This window comes from Ornithorhynchus anatinus, chromosome Y2, assembly GCF_004115215.2.
Source record: "Ornithorhynchus anatinus isolate Pmale09 chromosome Y2, mOrnAna1.pri.v4, whole genome shotgun sequence".
Classification (NCBI taxonomy): domain Eukaryota; kingdom Metazoa; phylum Chordata; class Mammalia; order Monotremata; family Ornithorhynchidae; genus Ornithorhynchus; species Ornithorhynchus anatinus.
The window spans coordinates 3,923,493-3,939,159 of record NC_053176.1 but is presented as its reverse complement, the minus strand read 5'-3'; the positions used below and the strand labels follow the sequence as shown (position 1 = coordinate 3,939,159).

Sequence of the window (15,667 nt, the reverse complement as noted above, 5' to 3'; positions counted from 1 at the left end):
TTGTGCATCACAGGCCAAAGGCAAGTTTGAGGGAACAGAGACAAGTGAAATTACTGGTCAGTTTTTTCTTTCAAAACAAATTTCTTCAGAAGTGAGATGTGAACAAAGGCATTAAGATTTCTCTTGGGAAGCACATTTTTCTTCATTTGTGAACACCAAGGTGCAGAGACTCTCTTTCCCTCTCTCTTTTCCTGGCTAATATTTTTCTCCCTCTGTGTCTTCCTCCCACCAAATCAGGAATCTTGATTGCTGCAAGAGGTCCTCCTGTGGAAGAGTGTGCCCTCTGATCCTTGCTCCCCATTCCTCTTCCTCCGCAGATGACAATCAACAATCGATCTTCACTATTGTTTTAGGCCTGGGGCTTCGAAGCAAAATGACTGTAGAGTGGACAGTGGGTAAGTCACCCTTCAGGGATGAAAGGGGAAGGAAAAGGTGGAAGAGTTCATAAGCCAGGAAGAAATTTTGGCCTGGGAGACCACTCTTGCACAGACCTGTATAAGACTCTATAGGTTACTGTGACAAAGTTATCCTTCAGCTTCGGGACAGCTGAGGTTAGGATGGTAACATGGAAGGTAGAGCCTGGTATTGCAGTGGTGCAGAGAAACCATAGCTACAGCACCTTAAATTGACTGAGATCAGCATGGACCAGCCTGGCATCCTAGAACATTCTTCTCATGTACTGAATAACTGGCAAGGTATAACTCCTGAGCTTTGGCTTCTGATAGCTAGACACTTTTCAGAATGGAGCACGCCTAGATGGAAAACGGAGTGACTCAAGAACATAGTCCTGCACATCAAGACTTCCTATCCCCTATTATCCAAATGGCCTTCCTTCTCCCCTAACCTCATCAGATACTGGAACACCTGCTAGAAGATTATTTATACTCATATCTAATATGCCCGCTTTAATTCACTGACAGAAAAGGTGCTTGTCAGAAAGGCAAGTGCCTTTCACACTGAAAGTGTTTACTGAATTGAGCTCTTAGTGCTTGGCCAATACAGTGTTCGCTGCCACCAAAGAACTTGCAGGCAGAAAAACAAAAGCATAAAGACAGATATGCATGAGGTATGGTGTGAGAGAGAGCAGGTGTTTAGCAGTAGTGGGGAAATAGGGCAATGAGACGAGACATTAATCAGGAGATGTGTTTTCAGAAGGACTTGAAAAAGGGGGTGCATGGTGGCCTGTCAGATACGAAGGATGTGAGTCAAAGTTTGTCAGCAAGGAACAAAGCGAGAGAGGTGGGATATAGCAAAGAAGAGTGAGATCAAGTAAGGTGGAAGAAGTCGACTGGGGACCTTAAAACTGGGGGAAATTTAATATTTAATGCAGGGAGGATTGAAGAACAAGTGGGGAGATGTGTGCAGAAGGATGTTTTAGAAAAATGATCTGGGAAACAGATGAACTGATGAGGGGAGAGGTCGGCAAGGAGGCTAATGCAGTAGTCAAATCAAGTTTGCTTATATCTAGAACCTAGAGAGGAAGGGGTGGATTCTGGACATGTTTTCAAGGAGAGGGGCTTTTGAGGTTGAAAATGTTGTAACATTCTGGCAAAAGCAGGAGACTTTAAAATGAGCTTTGTTTGAACCTGCAAATTGAAAATGCACACAATCACTTGTCTTTACCAATAAAACCCATGACAAGATCGTGACCTCGTAGCATAAAAGGTTTTGGGCAAGGTATCTTTGCTGTGTTCAATCTATAACATTATGACAGTCACAGAGGTCACTAATTGGGAATCACAAGATGAATCCAGCCTAATAAGAAATAAAATAAATTACAAAAGGTTGGTAAAAGATTAGAATAGGAGGCTATAAGTACTAATGGTACTTGGAGCACCACACTTATTTCAAGTCCACTGGAAGGACAATATTTTATTTTCCAACTATGGCTTGGATTGGTCAAGGTACTGGTCAACATGGCCCCCCACCATGGCCTGCCAATGGTTCGCCCACTACTTGGAACTGGATGCCCCTTCTTGCTCACCCCAGAATGCTGAGAAAACCTGAGAGTTTCCAGTTAGAGCTGAAAAAACTCAAAATGGGAGCTTACTCACAATTCTTGGTAATTCACCAGAGACTCAAGAATACTAAGACTCCATGGATGCATACACAGCACTTACAACTACCCTTGCCTGGCATATTACCTGATTAAATTCCTCCTCTCCTTTACAGCCCAGGTTCTCACCATTTTTCTGGGGTTTCCTTTACAATAGCCATGACAAAATCTGAAAAACAGTAGCCATGACAAATATATCCATGTTGACCATCCCCTTCTCCTCAACACTTTATCCAACTTTGGCTTCACAGACTCCATCCTCTCCTGAATCTCCTCTTATCTCTCTGGCCATTAATTCTTGGCCTCCTTTTTCGGGCTCCTGCTCCCCCTCCCATCCACAAACTGTAAGGGTTCACAAGGGTCAGTTCTTGGTCCCCATCTGTTCTCCATCTACACTCACTCCCTTGGTAAAACTCTTTGGCTCCCACAGCTTCAACTATCATCTCTAAGCAGATGACACCCAAATCTCCATCTCCTCCCCTGTTCTTTCCCCCTCCCTCCAGTCTCATATCTCCTTCTGCCTTCAGGACATCTCCACCTGGGTGTCTGCCCACCACCTAAAACTCAACTTGTCCAAGACTGAGCTCCTTATCTTTCCTCCCAAACCCTGTCCTCTCCCTGACTTTCCTGTCACTGTGGATGGCACTACCATCCTTCCCATCTCACAGGCCCGCAACCTTGGTGTCATCTTTGACTCTGCTCTCTCATTCACCCCATACGTCCAATCTGTCACCAAAACCAGCCAGTCTCACCTTCACAATATCACCAAGACCTGCCCTTTCCTCTCCATCCGAACCGATACTTTGCTGGCAAAAGTTCTCGTAGTATCCCCACTGGAATATTGCATCAGCCTCCTTTCTGAATGTCCATCCTCCTGTTTCTCCCTGCTCCAATCTATTCCTCATTCCACTGCCTGGATTATCTTTCCACAGAAACACTCTGGGCATGTCACTCCCTTCCTCAAAAACCTCCAGTGGTTGCCTGTCAACCTTTGCATCAGACGAAAACTCCTCACTCTTGGCATCAAAGCTCTCCATTACCTACCACCCTCCTCCTTCACTTTTATCTTGACACTCCATCTTTCCCGTCTCTCAGGCCCATAACCTCGTTGTCATCTTTGATTCTGCTCTCTCATTCACCCCACACATCCGATCCCTTACCAAGACCTGCCGGTCTCACCTTTATAATATCGCCAAGATCCGCCCTTTCCTCTCCACCCAAATGGCTACCTTACTGCTACAGGCTCTCGTAATATACCAGCTAAACTACTGTGTCAGCCTTCTCTCTGATCTCCCTTCCTCTTCTCTGTCCCCGCTCCAGTCTATTCTTCACTCTGCTGCCCGGCTCATCTTCCTGTAGAAACGCTCTGGCCATGTCACTCCCCTTCTTAAAAACCTTCAGTGGTTGCCTATCGACCTCTGCACAAAACAAAAAATTTTCACTCTAGGCTTCAAAGCTCTCCATCAACTTGTCCCTTCCTACCTCTTCTCCCTTCTCTCTTTCTACTGCCCATCCCACATGCTCCGCTCCTCTGCCGCCCACCTCCTCACCGTCCCTAGGTCTCGCCTATCCCGCCATCGACCCCTGGGCCACGTCCTCCCACAGTCCTGGAATGTCCTCCCTCCTCACCTCCGCCAAACTAATTCTCTTCTCCTCTTCAAAACCCTACTTAAAGCTCAAGTCCTCCAAGAGGCCTTCCCAGACTGAGCTCCCCTTTTCCCTCTGCTCCTTCTACCCCCCTTTCACCTCTCCACAGCTAAACCCTCTTCTCCCCCTTCTCCCTCTGCTACTCCCCCTCTCCCGTCCCATCCCATCAGCACTGTATCCATCCGCTCAACTATATATATCTTCATCACCCTATTTATTTTGTTTAATGAGATGTACATCACCCTGATTTGATTTATTTGCTATTGTTTTAATGAGATGTTCTTCCCCTTGTCTCTATTTATTGCCATTGTTCTTGTCTGTCTGTCTTCCCCGATTAGACTGTCAAAGGGCAGGGACTGTCTCTATCTGTTGCCGATTTGTACATTCCAAGCACTTAGTACAGTGCTCTGCACATAGTAAGCGCTCAATAAATACTATTGAATGAATGAATATTAAAAGTTAAGGAGCAATAGGAAAATGGAGTGGTCTCCATTTGAAAATCCAGAAAACAAATGTCATGACAAGTGGAAGTTTTAACATATTTGTAATGGGTGGAGAAAACATTGAAATAGTTAAAAATTCTTCTCTCCTGGGATCAATAATCAATAATAAAAAGAAACAAATAGCCTAGAATACACTGAAGATTCAGGTTAGGAAGACTCCCTTTGAAGAACCAGGAAAAAGTCAGGAAATATGCTGTGGTAAGGATTGTCACAAAATTCCTAGTTCTCAAGTCTGTGGTGTTTCCAAGTAGCAATGTAGAGATCAGAATGCTGGACAGGATGGAAGGAACATGGATTTTTGAAATGTGGTGTAGAAGATGGCTTTTGTGGATACCACGCATTGCCAGAAAAACAACCAAATGGATTTTGGAGCCAATTAAGCCAAAGGGGTCTTTGGCAAGCCAAATGACTCGATTTAGATAGGCATATTTTGAACACATAATCCAGAAGACTAATTCTCTGAAGAAGACACTTCTGTTAGGAAAAGTCTGGGGAAAATGTAGAAGAGACAGACCAGCAGCTAGATGGGTGGAGACCATAACAACGATAACAGGCATGAAGGTAGAACGGTCACAGATTATGGCAGAGGACAGGATGTTCTGGAGAAAGTATACCGTGGAGTTGTTATGAATCAGAAATGACCCCATGCCCTAAATAATAATGATAATGAGAAGTTAGTTCCAACAGTTGGTAGAGGGTCCAACATTCTGTCACGCTCAGCTGAATTATGCTCAGAGTGTCTGTTAGGGCACTGGGAAGCCATGGGTCAGGGTAGGTTTAGCCGGCTGAAGGAATGGAATACAGTGAGTTGGCTACTCTGAGCGGTTTAGGGAACAGAAAATCTGGGGCTCCGAGACCTTCAGTTGGGTCTCAGGTCTCTGAGGATTCGAAATCTGGTGTTGACAGGGCAGGAAAGGGGCTCAAACAATGAGAACATAGAGAGATCATGGGCAACCTTCTGAAGAAGTAGAGCCTAAAGCAGATCGGGACCGATAGAATGGGGGAGAAGAGCTAATGGCACCTGAGCAGAACGGGCACCTCGAGCAAGTGAGGGTTCAGAAGAATTATGATGCCAAGAGGGTGGGGGCTCAGAAGGATTAGGACTCCTTTGGATAGAAGTTCTGCAGAAGGCTCGGGATGAAGAGCATTTTATGGGATACAAGGGGTTAGGATCAAAGCTGTTCAAAGGCCCCAGGGTTTAAACCCCAGAGCGGTTGCAGGGGAGCCAAAAGAATCTGGACTAAGCGTGGTTTAGAGGCAAGATGGAATGGAATTCAAGAGAGATGCACTGTGCTAAAGGATTGAGCATTGGAGCGGTGTAATGCTCGGAAGAACTGTGCAGCTTAGCGCAATTCGAGGCTGCAACTGTTGTGGAGGAACAAGAAATTCTGGGTTCTAGGCTCTGTGGGACTGGGGCCCCATGTGATTTTTGGTCTAAAAGACTGAGTCCTAAGAGAAATTGAGAGTTGAGAATAGCTTGGGCGACTGCTGGATGAGGGACCACAGCGGGGTGTGTTGCCTAAGAATTGCTACCTATGAGCGGGTTAGATGTGAGAGACAGTTGGAGACCTGGGTGATGAGTGCTCTGAGGGTTTTATCATTATCATTATTAAGTGCTGTGGAGTTATTTCTGATTCATAGCGACTCCATGGATGTACTTTCTCCAGAACGTCCTGTCTTCTGCCACAATCCGCAACCTTTCTAATGGTTCTTCCACTATCGGGTAAGAAACATGTGGGCTCTGAGAAGTTGAGAATTGCGAGTGATTTGGGGTTGACAGCAATTAGGACTCAGAGAAGTAAGGTCTCAGCGTGGTTGGGGAGGAATTTATTAGGATTTGGAGAGAATTAGGTTTTAAGAAGACTTGGGGTCCGATTCCCCAAGGGCCCAGAAGGAGCAGAGCCCTTGAGGAGTTTCAGAGCTTCAAGCATTAAGAGACAAGAGCGCTGTTTAGGGCTAAGACAGATTCGGGATTGGATCACCCGGAAGGCTCTGAAGAGTCAGTACCCATGGAGAGTAAGGACTTAGAAAGTTTAGAGATCAGTGCAGGCTGAGTGGTTGAAAAGATCTGGTTTGAACAGAGGTGAATGTGTGTCCATAGGTAAGCGTGCTTGTGAGTTTGTGTTTGTGTGAGTGTGTTTTGGAGTGTGTATACATGTGTGTGCTTGTGAGTGTGTGTGTGCGTGCACGTTTGTATGTGTATGTGTCCATATGATTCTGTAGGCTGCGGGCTGCAGGAAGACCTGGCAGGAATTTAGGGTGTTGGGTTCAAAGTTGACTAGGACTAGGGAACACTGGGGCTCTGATGATATCAGAGATTGGATGGATTCAGATTCAGAGCACTTCAAGGTTCAGGAGGGCTGGGGAAGGATCAGGGGTCAGGCGTTAAATAGTCCCCAAAGACTTAGTTCCAACAGTGCTCAGAGGATTTATCCTTCTATAGGGCTCAGCCAGGTTAGGGCTCCAAGAGGGGTAGTACATACTCAGAGTTGACTGAGGGCTCCAAATGATTCGTGAAACAATGGGTTTCACATGCTCAGCTTCTTAGAAATGAAAACCCTTGGGACTCAGAGAGGGCAGTTGCACAGATCGAATTAGGGCACAGACTTATTAAGGCTCAAAGATGTCTAAGAACCCAGAGCCGTTAGACCTCTAACTTTCAAGAGCCCGATTGCCTCAGAGCTCAGTGGGAATAGGCCTCAGAGCTCCTCGAGGGCACAGAAGGAGAACAGGACCCAGAGCAGCAGAGTGGGCCAAAGGATTAGGATTCTAGGTGATAACAAGGGGAACAACGATAACAACAATGATGGAAGAACCATTAGAGTGTATGACAAACCATAATGGAGGACACGACGTTTTGAAGACAGTATACCCATTGGGTCATCGTGCATTGCAAAGGACTTGACGGCACTTAATAATAATGATAATGAAGATCTTGTTCCAGCATTTGGTAGATGACCCAACAGTGGATCATGCTCAGCTGGATTCCGGTTCAGAGTGTTTTTTAAGGCATGGAAGAGCCGGGGCTCAGGGTGGGTTTAGGATTCAGAAGGATTGGGACAAGGTGAGCTGGCTATTCAGAGAGCCTTAGGGATCAGAAAATCTGGGGCTCAGAGAGATCCATTTGGGGCTCAGGTGTCTGAGTACATGTGGGGTCTCAGCTCAGGGATCGGGCTCAAACGACGAGAACGTACAGCCATGGAGGGCATCTACCAAAGGAGGAGGTCCCGAAGCAGACCAGGGCCCAGAAGGATGAGGAATCGGTGCAAAGGCCACCTGAGCAGAACGGGCACCTCGAGCAATTTCGTAGGAAATGATACCCCTGAGACACAGAAGGAACAAGATTCCAGGGGACTTTTAAGGCTTCAGAGTACTTGAAGGGCTCCAAAGGGTCAGAAGCCGAGCAGTTTAGGGCTCAGACGTTTTAGGGACTGGTGCAGTTGAATGGTTCAAACTATTTGTTTTGAATAAAGATGAGTGTGTATGTATGTGTCTTTGTGTGTGAGTGTGTGTGAGAGTGCGAGAGAGAGAGAGTGTGTGTGTGTGTGTGTGTGTGTGTCTATTCCTGTCTGTAGATGGAGAGTTATGGGAAGAGCAGGTGGGAATTAGGGCATTTGGTTCAGAGTTCTGTACAGGTTAGAAACGCTGGGGCTCAGAGATGTGCCAAAGGTCGGTTGGACTAGGAGTCAGAGCACTTAAAGGGTCAGGAGGATTGATGCTCACAGCACTTAATGGAGGGCTGGGAAAGGCTCAGGGAATGGATTTTTAATGGTCCCCAAAGACCTGGTTCCAAACGTCACAAGAGGATTCATCCTTCTGGAGAGCTCAGCTAGGGAAAGGCTCTAGCAAATGAGGGCACACTCAGAATCGACTGAGGGGTACAACAAACTGGGGACACGGTGAGTTGCACGTGCTGAGAGTCTTAGGAATGAGAACCACTGGTGCTCAGAGAAGACTGGAGCGTAAATTAGAGTTCTGGCCTATTAGGTCTCAGAGACGTTTAAGGACCCCGAGCCATGAGGCCTCTAAGCGTCAGGTTTAGAGCTCAATGGGATTACGCCTCAGAGCCCCTCGAAGGCACGGAAGGAGAATGGGGCCCAGAGCGGTGGAAGGCGTCAGATGATTAGGATTCAGAGAGAATTCCACCTGGGCCAAAATCATGATCTCCAGCACATTTCTGTTCATTGCCTCTTACTCCATCCTAATTGTCCTCGACCTTTCAGCGGCCTTTGACACTGTGGACTATCCCCTTCTCAACAACTCTTTATCCAACCTTGGCTTCAGTGACTCTGTCCTCTCCTGGTTTTCCTCTTATCTCTCTGGCCATGCATTCTCAGTCTCCACTGCAGGCTCCTCTTCCCACTCCCAACCACTAACTGTAAGGGTCCTTCATGGGTAGGTTCCTGCTCCTCTTCTATTCTCTATGTACACTTAGTCCCTGGGGGAATACAATTACTCCCACGGCTTCAACTATCGACTCTACGTGGATGACACTCCAATTTCTATCACCTCCCCTGTTCTTTCTCCCTCCCTCCAGGTTCGTATCTCCTTCTGCCCTCAGGATATCTCTCCGTGGATGTCCTCCCTTGACCTCAAACTCAACATCTCCAAGACAAAGCTCATTATCTTCCCTCCCAAACCCTGTTCTCTCCCCGCTTTTCCCATTACCGTGGATGGCACTACCAACCTCCTTGTCTCACTAGCCCGCAACCTTGTTATTATCCTTGACTCGCTCTCTCATACACCCCACGCATCCAATGTGTCACCAGAGCTTGCCGATCTCACCATGACAACCTAGCCAAGATCAGCCCTTTTCTCTCCATTCAAACCGCTCCCATGTTACTGCAGCCACCTATCCTATCCCGATTGAATTACTGCATCTCTCCTTCAAGATCTCCAACCACAGGCCTCTCCCCACTGAAGTCTATATTGCATTCTACTATCCAGATGATCTTTCTAGAAGAAACCTTCTGGACATGTCACCCCCTCCTCAAAAATCTCCAGTGATTACCTAACAACCTCCATATCAAACAAAATCTCCTGACTGCCATCTTCAAAGATCGCCATCTGTTGCCCCTTCTTACCTCATGTCCCTTCTCTCCTTCAACATCCCAGTGCACACACTACACTCCTCTGGTGCTAACCTTCTCACTGTGCCTCATTCTCACTTATTCTGCCGTTGAAGCCCAACCCACGTTCTACCTCTGGCATGGAATGCCCTCCCTCCTCAAATCTGCCGAACAGTTACACTCCAACTCCTAGGGATTGCCTTGATGAGGTCCCAGAGCGGCTTGGGGGTACCAAAGATTTGCACCTTGAGTGGATTATGTAAATGAGATAGAGTCGAGCAACTGGGAGATAAGTGCTTTGAGGGTCTTGGGGGCTCAGATACCCGGTGGGCCCTGAGAAGTAGAGAATATTGAGCTATTTGAGGTTCAGGCCCATTAGGACTCAGAAATCGTAGGTCTCAGAGATGTTGGGGAGGAAATGATTAGGTTTCCAGAGAAATCGGGGCCGGATTTCATGAGGGTTCAGAAGGAGCAGGACTCTAGGTAAGTTTTACGGCTCAAAGCAGAAGGAGGGGTGAGCACTGTTTAGGGCTAAGACTGATTCAGATTCTGAGCACCTGGAGATCTCTGGAGGGTCAGAGATGGAAGCAGGTAAGGGCTCAGAAGGTTTAGAGATTGGTGTGGTTGAAAGGTCCTAAAGATTTGAACAGAATTATGTGTGTCTGTTTGCGAGGCTGTATTTATGTGTTTGTTAGTGTCTGTGTGAGTGTGTTTTATGTGTATGTGTGTGCCTCTGCATGTATTTGTAGGTGCCAGGGTCAGGGAAGAGCAGGTGGAAGTTAGGGCGTCGGATTCAGAGTTGTCTAGGGCTCAAGTGTTGAGGCTCTGAGCGCTGACAGGGTCATATGGATTCTGGCTCAGAGCACTTAAAGGCCCAGGAGGATTTGTGATCACAGTGGTTCAGTGCCTAAGGAGTGCTAAATGCTTAGAACACCTTGTGGCACATAATAAGCACTTAACAAATACCATAATTATTATTAATAGAGGGTTGGGGAAGACTCAGGGATTGGGAGTTGAACCGTCCCCAAAGATTTAGAGGGGAACCATCCTGGCTGTCAAACAAGCCCACAGGCTTGGTTTCATCCCGGACTCTGCTCTCTCATTCACCCCACATATCCAATCTGTCACCAAGCCTGCTAGTCCCACCTCTGCAACATCGCCAAGAACCACCCTTTCTTCTCCATTCACACCACTATCACATTAGTCCAATCACCCATCCTTTCCTCCCGAGTAAATAACTACATCAATCTCCTTTAAGACCTCCCAACCATCTTCAAAGATCGCCATCATGTTGCCCCTTCTTACCACATGTCCCTTCTCTCCTTCAACATCCCAGCGCACACACTACTGGTGCTAACCTTCTCACTGTGCCTCATTCTCACCTGTCCTGCTCAACTGTATATATTTTCATTACCCTATTTATTTTGTTAATGAAATGTATATCGCCTTGATTCTATTTAGTTGCCATTGTTTTTACAAGATGTTCTTCCCCTCGACTCTATTTATTGTCATTGTTCTTGTCTGTCTCTCCCCGGAGTAGACTGTAAGCCCGTCAAACGGCAGGGACTGTCTCTATCTGTTGCCGACTTGTTCATTCCAAGCACTTAGTACAGTGCTCAGCACATAGTAAGCGCTCAATAAATACTATTGGATTGAACTACCGTTGAACCCCGACCCACTCCACTCCGACTCCAGAGTGGAATGTCTCTCTCCACTTCTGTCCAAACTTCATTCTACTGTCCAGATTATTTTTACAGAAACGTTCCAGCCATGGCACCCCTCTCCTCAAAAGTCTCCAATGGTTGCCTATCAACCTACGTATCAAAGAAAAACTATATTCTTCACTGTAGTCTTCAAAGATCTTCATCATCTTGCCCCTCTCGTCTCCCCACCCTTTTTTGCTTCTACACCTCAGACCACATACTCATCTCCTCTGCTGCTAACCTTCTCACTAGGCCTCGTTCTCTCCTGTTGCGCCCTCGACCCTGGCTTTGTCCTACCTCGGACCTGAAACACCCTCCCTCCTCAGATATGTTGAACAATCACTCTTTTCTCTTCAAAACCCCACCAAAGTGGTACCCCCTCCAAGAGGGCTTCCCAGTCCAAGCTTTCATTTTTCCTCAGCTCCCCTGCTTCTCCACATCACCTTCACTAGCACCCTTTGCTCTAAACCTGTCTCCCCTCCTCACAGCACTTATGTAAAGATGTACATAACTATGATTCTATTTATTTATATAGATGGCTGTTCATTTGTTTTGATGGATCAGAAACCTGGATGGTGAAATAACTAGGCCCCAAAAGCACTGAACCTGGTAGAGAGCAGTTGAAAGTCAGAGTGGACTAGGGCTCAGAGCAGCTTAGGGCACAGAACAATCAGGGCCTAGATTGGTCAAGAGTCCAGAAAGAGGTGTCCCCTGGAGTGGGCTGGGACACCAAAAGACCAGGGCTAGGCCCCCACTGGGGGTCGGCAGATTGAGGCCTCTGAGTGTTCTTGGGGCTGAGACCTGAGGACTCAGAGCGGGGCAAAGAAGAGACCTGAGGACTCAAAGTGCCTTCCTATGGCTCAGGAACAATTAAAGTCCCAGAGAGAGGTGAATGTGTCACCCCCTCCTCAAAAATCTCCAGTGGTTGCCTATCAACCTCTGTATCAAAAAAAATTATAGTCTTCACTATAGTCTTCAAAGATCTTCATCATCTTGCCCCTTCCCTTCTCTCCTTCTACAGCTTATCGCACACAGTCTGCTCCTCTGATGTTACCCTTCTCACTAGGCATTATTCTCTCCTGTTCCACCCTCCACCCTGGCCCATGTCCTACCCCTGACCGGGAACGCCCTCCCGCCTCAAATCTGCTGAACAATCACCCTTCTCCCTTTCGAAACCCTACTGAAGCTGTACCTCCTCCAAGAGGGCTTCTCATTCCTATCCCACTTTTCTCAGCTCCCCTTCCCCTCCACAACACTCTGACAAGCACCCTTTGATCTAGCCTCTTTCTCCACCCCACAACTCTAATGTAAAGATGTACGTATCTATGATTCTGTTTATATATGTTGATGACTCTTCACTTGTTTTGTTGTGACTATATCTTGAATTCTATATATTTCTATTGATGACTGTTTCCTTGTTTTGATGTGTATATATCTTCAACTTATTGATTGACATCAATGTCTGTTTCCTTGTTTTGATGTATGTCTCCCCCCTCCTAAGCAGTAACCCCTGTGTGGGCAAGGAAGGTCTCTCTTTATTGTTAAACTGTACTATCCAAGGCCCCTCCCCCTCCCACCAAAAGTTATCATAGAGTTACCTTAATCACACCAGCTACCAGGGTACTGCTAAAGGTTATACAGCATCACATGGAGAACCACAGTGAAAGTGAATTGCCTGATGATCAAGCAGGATTCCCAAAGAAAGGGCTAGAGATGCGAAATCTTCTTGCTGATGTCCGTTGGATAACTGAAAGGACAAGAGAATTTCAAAAGGAAGTCAGCACATGCTTTATTAATTATAGCTAAGCCTTTGTCTGTGTGGATCATGAAAACCTCTGGAACACATTAAGGAAAATGGACTTGCCAGATCATTTAATTGCACTGATATGGAACATGTATCTCAAAAGAGAGGCAACAATAAGAACAGAATATGGAGAACCAGATTGATTTCTTATTAGTAAGAGGGAAAGACAGAGATGTATCTTAATGCCTTATCTCTTCATCCTCAATTGGGAATCCATAAGGAGAGAAGCAGGTTTGGAAGAAGACCAATGGGAAGTGTAGATCAGAAGAAGGAACATAGACATCCTCCGTTAAGCTGATGCCACTACCTTACTCGAAGTAAGTGAAGAATTGAAGACATGGTGAGTTTACTATTCTGAGAGGCTTAGTGATCAGAAAATCTGGGGCTTGGAAAGGGCTATTTGGGGCTCCGGTCCTTGGGGACTCAGAGGTAGGTGTTGGGACCCGGGGCAGGAAAGACACTCAAACTAAGAGCAGTAGGGCTCAAAATGAAAATTAGGGATTTCGAACAGTCTTTGGTTCTGAAGCGTTAGGACTCGGGGGCAGGTTTGAGGCCAGAAAGATTAGGACCACAAGCAGTTTGGAACTGAGATCATCAGGATTCTTAGGGCTCCGAGTGGTTAGGCCTCAGATCACCAACTAGAGAGCCAGTTCAACCGGAAGTCCGATGAGTTTGGGGCTCAGAAGGAGCAGGGCCAAAAGGCCTTTGGGGCTCAGTAGGATTAGTGCTCAAGGCTTTTGCAGGGCACAGAAGGATTGCACTAGAAAATATCTTTGTGATTCCCGAATCCTAAGCAGGGCTAGTCCCCTTTTCAGGCTCTGGAGGATTAGTCCTGAAACATGGATTGAGTCCTGGAGGGGGAGTAGACCCACATGTGTTTGGGGGCTCATGCAGGATAAGCCCCCCAGAGAGCGTTAGGGCTCAGAGCGCTTAGGGGGCTCAGAGCGGTTAAGGGCTACAAAGGATTTGATCACCAAGCAGATTTATGCTCAGGAAGGACAGGTGTCTGAATGTCAGAAGGGCAAGAACGATCAGGGGCCAGAGCATGTGCAAGGTTCCAAAAGCAGTGAACTCGGTGGAGAACAGTCGCAAGTCAGAGTACACTAGGGCTCAGAGCAGCGTAGGGCACAGAACAATCAGGTCCTAGATTGGTCAAGGGTCCAGAAAGAAGAGTCCCCATGGAGTGGGTTGGGACTTCGAAAGATCAGGGCTCGGCCCCCATTTTGGGTCAGCAGATTGAGGCCTCTGAGTGTTCTTGGGGCTAAGAAGAGACCTGAGGACTCAGAGTGCCTTCCAATGGATCAGAACCATTTAAGTCCCACAGAGAGGGGAATGTGCCCCTTGGCTTCAGGATTAGAAAGATGAGGGCTCCGAGTGGTTCAGTGTTGGGATGGATCAAGGCTGAACGTTCTTTAGGGTTTAGGGGAAATGCAGAGTCAGAAGACTACTGGGAGGCCCAGGGCATTCTGGGGCTCTGAAGGATTAGGATACAAAAGGGGCTTGGAGGCTGCAAAGAGTAGCAGGTGGAGTTGTTCCAAGGGCGAGAAAGAACCTAGATTGGGACTAGGTTAAGGATCAAAAGGATTGCAAACTGAATAGAGACACAGTGTGCAGTCAGTTTAGGATTCTGAGCACCTGAGGACGCAGAATTGGAATACAGAGAATTTGGTCAGAGCAGAGCTCTGAAGCATTCAGCCTGGGACCAGGTTTGAGGTCAGATTGGATTCAGGGTCGGGAGCAGCTCGGGGCTGGAGATTATTAGGATTCCTAGGGCTCCGGGGGGTTAGGCCTCAGAGTGGACTGGAGGGTCATCCCCACTGCAGGTCCGATGTGTTGGGCTCTGAAGGAGCAGGGCCCTTTGAGGGCTCGAAAGGAATGGGGTTCAGGGCATTGCAGATTGGCTCAGAAAGATTGCCTCAAGGGCCTCTCTGGGCTTCTGAATCAGAAATCAGGACCAGGTGCTCAGTCCAGGCTCTGAAGGATTATGCCTGAAGCCTGGGGTTGAGGAATCAAAAGGCAAGTAGACTCCAAATCCAACTTGAGGGCCACAGTAGAATTAGGCCCTCAGAGAGCACCTTAGGGCTCCAAATGATTAGAGGGCTCCAAGGGACTTAAGGGCAGGAAGGATTTGGGTCAGTTCCAAGCAGATTTATCCTTAAGAGGTTTAAGGCTTAGGGTATCGAGGGGCATGAAATGATCTGGGCTCCAGGGGGTGGTAGGGCTCCAAAGTTGTAACCTCGGCCGGGAAAGGTGGAAAGTCAACAGACTTGGCTCAGAAAGATCAGGGCTTGGAGCAGCATTAGGGCAGGGAAATCAGGGCCCAGAGTTGTCTAGGGCTCAAGAAGTAGGGGACTCAAATGATGAACACGCAGGGCATCAGAGTACAGCCTACTGAAGTGGAAGGGCCCAAAGCAAACTGGGGCCCAGAAGAACGGGAGAGAAAGAGCCCAATAGCACCTGAACAGAAGGAGACCTCTGAGCCTACTGAGGTCCAAGGAATCAGAACGCCGAGTGGTTGCGCGCCTGAGAAGGATTCAGATTCCTTTGGGTAAATGTTTGCCAGAAGGATCCAGGCAGGATGTAAAGGGTTAGGATTCAAAGGATTCAAAGGGGCCCTGGAATTAGGTCCCAGAATGGTATGAAGGGAGCCAAAGGGATCCAGTTTAGGGCCCAGATGGATGGAGATTCAAGAGAGGAATGTGCATCAGAGAGATTTGGGGTTTGGAAGAACTGTGCAGCTCTGGAGAGCTCTGAAGAGTGAGCACTTAAGGAGGACTGAGAGGTTTAGAGATCATTGTGGTTGAGTGTTCAAAAAGATTTGGTTTGAACAGAGGTGAGTGCATGTCCGCGTATGTGAGTTTCTCTGTGTGACGGTGTCTGTTTCG

At 47.3% G+C, this 15,667-nt stretch overlaps 1 long non-coding RNA gene across 1 annotated transcript in view; it reads left to right on the top strand.

The window, feature by feature from the left end:
- The first annotated feature begins 231 nt into the window (after nt 1-231).
- LOC120638182 overlaps nt 232-15,667 on the top strand; it is an 84,165-nt gene continuing 68,729 nt past the window's right edge. Inside the window, exon 1 of the long non-coding RNA XR_005659697.1 lies at nt 232-395. This is a non-coding gene — a long non-coding RNA (uncharacterized LOC120638182). The remainder of the gene's footprint in view (nt 396-15,667) is intronic.